Source organism: Cupressus sempervirens, chromosome 10 (assembly GCF_028749045.1).
Source record: "Cupressus sempervirens isolate cs-2001-9-10 chromosome 10, ASM2874904v1, whole genome shotgun sequence".
Taxonomy (NCBI): Eukaryota; Viridiplantae; Streptophyta; class Pinopsida; order Cupressales; family Cupressaceae; genus Cupressus; species Cupressus sempervirens.
This window is the reverse complement of record NC_143127.1, coordinates 217,593,120-217,599,393: the sequence shown is the minus strand read 5'-3', so window position 1 is coordinate 217,599,393 and position 6,274 is coordinate 217,593,120. Positions and strand designations below refer to the sequence as shown.

Below are 6,274 nucleotides of genomic sequence, written 5' to 3'. Positions count from 1 at the left end.
ATTTCCATAGGAGAAGGGAAAACTGAGGTATGCCCATGTCTAAAAGCCCCAGAGAAATCATCAGATGAACTCCACTTATTCTGCCTTCGACTTTATCCAAAGAGGAATGATTTTGATCCTTACAACAAGATCTCATCAGTAGGAGGATCAAAGTACCAACACAAAGTTCACCTTGAAGACTTTTGGGCAATGCAGCAGATGAGAATGAGATTAGAAAAAGATTGCATTCAAGACTACCATTGAACATTATTAGAACATGCAACATATTCAAGGTTCCTGATCAAATGGAGGAGGACGCAAACATGATGTGAAAAGGATTCTCCAAAAATGATGGCTCAACCATTTGATTGGAAGAAGAAAGAAATTACAGATCTTGAAGCCCTTTCAAAACCAGTCTTAGATTTTACAAAGTGGTGAATCGAGCATAAGCTTGAAAAATTAGTTGCCCCAGCTAATGGATTCACATATAAGTTACTTGGCCATAGAGATAGAAACTTTTGAAAGGCAGGATGTAGGGACAAGTATAAGGAGATTTGAGCAAGAAGAGAATTTGGATAGGCCAATTCATGAGAGGTTGAGTATAAATGCTTATGAAAAGTCCATGCAAGAAAGAGGGAGAGATCAAGATATGGCTACAGAGGAAAGTCTCGCTACAATCTTAGAGTGAGAAATGATTAATGATGGAGATGGTCCACAAGAAGAAGAAACTCTAGGAGTGGCAATACATCTTCCAAGTGCTGAAGCCGTAGTTCCTGAGGTTACAATGGATAGTCTGGGAGGTGAAGAGGAGATTGATATTTGAGTGGTCCAAAGGAAAGAACAATTGGTAATTCTGGGGGACCAAAGTATACCCATTCCAGAATGGTTGAGGCAACGAATTCAATTGCATCAACAAAGGGAGGTTGATCCAACAATTGAATTACAGGAAATTTTGGACAGATCAAACCGATTAGAAGAACAAGGGAAAGCAAAAGAGATATACTAAATTCATCAGAGGAGAATCAGGATCCAGAATCTTGCAGATTGCGACTCCCATAGTTGACAAAGGGAAAAATCAAATTGCTCCAAATGAATATCATGTTACAGAAGTAAATCTTGGTCGGGCCTCCCAAGAGAAATATTGGAAGAATTTGATGACTCTACACAGGCTTTGAAGGATAAGCTGAAGAAAGTAGAAGAAAGGTATGAAAAGTAGAAAAGAGAAATTTGGGCCTTATGTCAGTACATCAATAACTTGAATCATCCAGTAAGAGAGGAAGGTCCATCATTTGTCCCTCCAATAGGTGTTTCCAGTGAAGTGGTAGGTGATATTGACAGAATCAAGCGGATTGCTCAGGGTGCAAAGATTTGGATCGAAGGAATTCAAGAGGTAGCCTTCAAACATGCAGAAGAATTAGTGCAAGTGCACGATAGGGCATTGGCTACAATCTCTAGGATCCAGTGCATGGAGGAATCATGGATGGATGAGCATATTTACCAAGAAGAGGTGATTGCCGACATTTAGAATCTGATGGATACCCCAACGCAAGAATTGATTGATGGTCAAGTTATCAGCGAGGGGGATGTCTATGATTTTATTCAATGGTATAGTGTAGTGATCATGGCTAAGGAAATGTTTGAGAGCTTTACCAGGGAATCCAGTCGATGGAAAAAGATTGTTGATAACATCAAGCAAGGAATATCAAATGCAGTTGCATCCTTGTTATCACAAAGATTGGGGGAAGAAGAAATGAAAATTGATAATTTAAAAGTCAAGTTAGAGGAATTCTTTCAGCTAAATGTATATGTAAGAGATGATTTTGAGAACTTCTCCATCTTCTCAAATACAGTGCACACTACTAAGGACTTACTACCAGATTGGGATGAAAGCTTGGGAAAAGCAGAAAGAGCAATTGCAGTTCTAGAATTCAAGCAAGAATCTACACCAAGCATTAGTACAGAGGAGTTGAAAATAGTGTTAGATTGATTTTGATCTTTCAGGCGAAGAAATGAAGGATAGATGAATTAAATGCATAGTGGGTGTGCATAGGGATCATTTATTACACCCCACTCCTTAAATGAGCATACATAGTGGGCATTAATTACCCACTACAGTAGTGGATTCCTTATGGCATTAATGTAGATTCATTTCCATTGCCCTAACCCTAATTAGGGTTGATGTCGCATGATCTTGGCCATTAGTTATTGTGATCATCTGGGCCACCCGTTGTAATCAAGGACCTATATAAAGGCCTCATTTCTCATTTGCAAGGGAAGATTTTTTATGAGATTGTTGCTATGAGTTACTGAGATAATAAAGTTTTCATTGGAGTTTGGTGAATACTTGACGTGTCTTAGTGCTTGCTTGTTCTCCTAAATTTCTTCGATTAGATTAAGTTTAGCATAGTCAATGTGTGGTGATTGCAATGAAGAATATGATGGTGTATTGATGAATTCCTTTGGTTCATACTTTTGACATTTTAGTGATTCTAACTCATCGTAAAAAGTTAGCTTGAACCCCTTTCATGCATATGCTTAACTTCTATCATTCGTATACATTGTTCTTTATGATGGTGTATGCGGTGATATGAAAATCTTTGGCATAACCCTTGAAGATTGCACTGGTTCACGCTTAGCTGTAGTATAACTTGGCGAAGCAGAATTCAGTAAATTGAGCAATTTTTCCATTAGAATACTATTTGTTGTTATCACTACCCTTAGGATTAGAATAGAATTCCTGAACCTTATCCTATTGAATTTCTGCATATTTTGTTAAAACTCCAAAAAGTACTTCATTGCAAAACCTTAAGATACCTTCCACGTCCAATATGGCTTGAAATGAATCTGTAGAAACACGTAAGGCCCCTTGTGATCATCAACAAATCACATCAACCACCGATCTTATCCATAGTCAAGACCTGACATTAAAAGAACCTTGAAGTCATTGTATGATCTTCTAGCAATCTTAGCATACACAAGACTTTATTCAAGAGAGGATAAGATATTACAGTATTTTGTTCTACTGTTTGGTGAGTCATAAAAAACACATCAACAAGTCCTATATCTGTACATCAGAACTAGTCAACCCAATGGCATTATTATTCCTGGCATCGGATGCCAAATTAACACTGCTTATTGGACCAACATCATTATCTAAAGTCAATAGCTCAATGGTAATTTTTCAGAGAGCTCTAACATTCTCATTATAATGATTAAAATAATTTATTATTCTTGACAATAGATATGTTTGGATAACTATTTATTATTTTATATTCTTGACAGTATAAATATTTTTAAAACAACTCCCTGACATGTTTGTCTGTCTTCCTATAGGATACAGGCCTCCTGGCAGAGGGCGTTGGAAGACGAGAAGCGTCTGATTGAAATGTTGCAAACAAATTTCACAAGGTTCCTGATTCAAAAGGTCAAAATATTATTACAATGAGACATCATTCAGCGGCAACAGAAGGCCACCGACTCTGTTTCTTCCCTCTGCTCTAATTTATCCCCGTCCTACTCCAAAATCCTCCTCGTCCATTTCAAGTGGAATGTCTCAATTTTGCTGGCTGAATGGTTCATGGACTAACAAAAGCTAGAATTAAGGCTGTTTGAGAAAGAGAAATCTTCAGTAAAAGAGTTGATGGAGCAGTTATACTGTTCCATCTGTATGGAAACCCACTCCATTACTGACATGAAAGCTCTTATTGGCTGTGCACATTACAAAGTACATTCAGACCTCAATTAGGGAAGACGGAATGGGGTGTCTCACTTTGAAATGTCCAGAGCCAAAATGTGGGGCTGCCGTTGGTGAGGACACCGTGCTCTCTTTCATTACAGATGAACAGGACAGATCAAAATATGGGCAATTTCTTTTTGAATCATTATGTTGCGCAAAATGGAAGAATCAAATGGTGCCCTTTTCCTGAATGTGAGTATGCATTGGAATTGCATATTGGAATCACGGAATGCTACGATGTCACCTGCAGATGTTATCATCATTTTTGCTCGAGTTGCTCGGAAGAGATGCATCGCCTCGCAGATTGTGACACGGCTAGAAAATGGGCGGGCAATAGAGAAGAATGCAGGTTATGTGCATATGACGTGTGGAACCATGCAAATTTTTATGAGTGTGACAGATTAAATGTTGATGGAATCAGAAATCCGAAATCCGAAACAGAGGAAGAGAAAATAAAGAAGGAAGAGAGGGAAGTCATTAAACAATCCTTGAATAGATACAGTCATTATTATGAGCGATGGGCAGCCCATGAAAAGTCCAGGGCCAAAGCAGTGTCAAATGTGAAGCGTGCTCAGAAAGTTCAGATCAAGCAGTTGGCTGACAAACAATTCTTACCTGAGTCACATGTTAAATTAGTGAGAGATGCGTGAACTCAGATCGTTGAATGCACAAGAGTGCTGAAGTGGATGTAGGATATTATCTTGCTGAAAATGAAAATAAAAGTGCCTACAAGGAATTGTTCGAGTATAACCAAGCTTCTGCCGAGTCTCGTTTAGAACAACTTCAGCAGTGTGTTGAGAGTGAGTTGCAGGTTTTTATTGAGAGCGAAAAGCATGCAGAAGAATTTGATGAATTTCGAATCAAGCTTGATACCCTTACAAATGCCACTGGCCATTATTTTCAGAACCGTGTCAATGCTATCGAAAAGGAAGCCTAAGCGAGAGAAGATTATGCAGGCCAAGTTGTAATGGACGAAAATTATGCAGACTAAGTTGTAATGAATGAGATTAAATATAAAATAATAGCATTTTACCACTTGGTCATTTATATTTTCAATCAAAGTTATTGGATTTCTACATTTCATATTAATAATTATAAAAAGAAATTCAAGTTATGATCAAGTTGAACTCTCTCATTCTCATCATAAATCATACAATATGATGAGACATTGATATTGTAAAAAATAGATTCCCCAAACATCATAGGGTAGTGAAAACTTATACCTTTAATATAATTTAACTGTTAAAATTTAGTATTAAGTCACTGCAATCTTATGCAAGCCATACAAGGAAACATTGTAGGATAATAATAAATGAGAAACTCAACTGTAGTCATGAGAATGATAAGGCTTGGGCTAGGGATTATTATATATGGCCCAGACTGACCTATTTGGTCACCCATGGATTCTTAAATCCCGCCTTTAGAAAAACATGATAAAAATAGAAAACTAAAATGATTATGCTATAATAACAGGCAAGTATTTGAGAAACTCAACTGCAGTCATGAAAATGATAAGGTCTAGGCTAGGGATTATTATATATGGCCTAGACTGACCTATTTGGTTGCTGACGGATTCTTAAATCTTGCTTTTAGAAAAACATGATAAAAAATAGAAGACTAAAATGATTATTTTATAATGACAGGCAAGTATTTGAGAAACTCAACTACAGTCATGAGAATGATAAGGCCTGGGCTAGGGATTATTATATATGGCCCGGACTAACCTATTTGGTCTTCGACAGATTCTTAAATTTTGCTTTTAAAAAATCATGATAAAAATAGAAGACTAAAATGATTATGCTATAATGACAGGCAAGTATTTATCGTGGTTACTTGCCTATTCCACACTCAAGAAGGGAATATTTATATTAATGGATCTAATATGATTACATTACATTGGCTGCACATAGCCTTTATAAAGAGCTTTATGAATATGAAGAGTTGAGGGAGAATGAACAGTCAACGACCTTTGGGCTTCATATCCCAACAAACTCCCTTGTGAAGTTCAATTGGTACACCCATGTGTATTAGCATCCTTGCTTACCATTCTAATTTTAGAAAAAAACGAAGCCTTGAGACGATCTCAAGGCTACCAAACTTTGCTCTAGCACACTCCTAATGAGTCTTCTCTACATTAAATTAGAATAAAAAATATCTTCTTGTCCAATTTTGATAGGTGCACAATATATTTCTTTGTCCTCACAAGAACTTGTAACATTTTTCACTTTTCCAAACACCTTTCCTGCACCCATTTCCTTTAGTCTCTCCATAACATCCTTTAACTCTATGACAGGATGCTCCTCATATGTACTTTGGGATTCAAGAAGCAATCGTAGCTGGAGGATAGCCAAATGATGTGATGTAGTACAAATTCTAATATGACTGCATTCATATACTCAATAAATACACCTTTTACATTAGTTTTTTTCAATTCCCTCGTGCCCTAAGCCTCTATCCAATGGTGAGTAGTTAGTGAAATATTGATGATACTTTCTTCATGATGACCAATAAAAGGGCCTCCTAGGCCATAATCAACTGTACTTTCTACACTGTTTGACC

General features: G+C 37.1%; 1 pseudogene; it reads left to right on the top strand.

Annotated features, from left to right (window-relative positions):
• Positions 1–670: 670 nt before the first annotated feature.
• On the top strand, positions 671–4,652 carry LOC149533414 (putative E3 ubiquitin-protein ligase ARI8; annotated as a pseudogene).
• Positions 4,653–6,274: the final 1,622 nt, after the last annotated feature.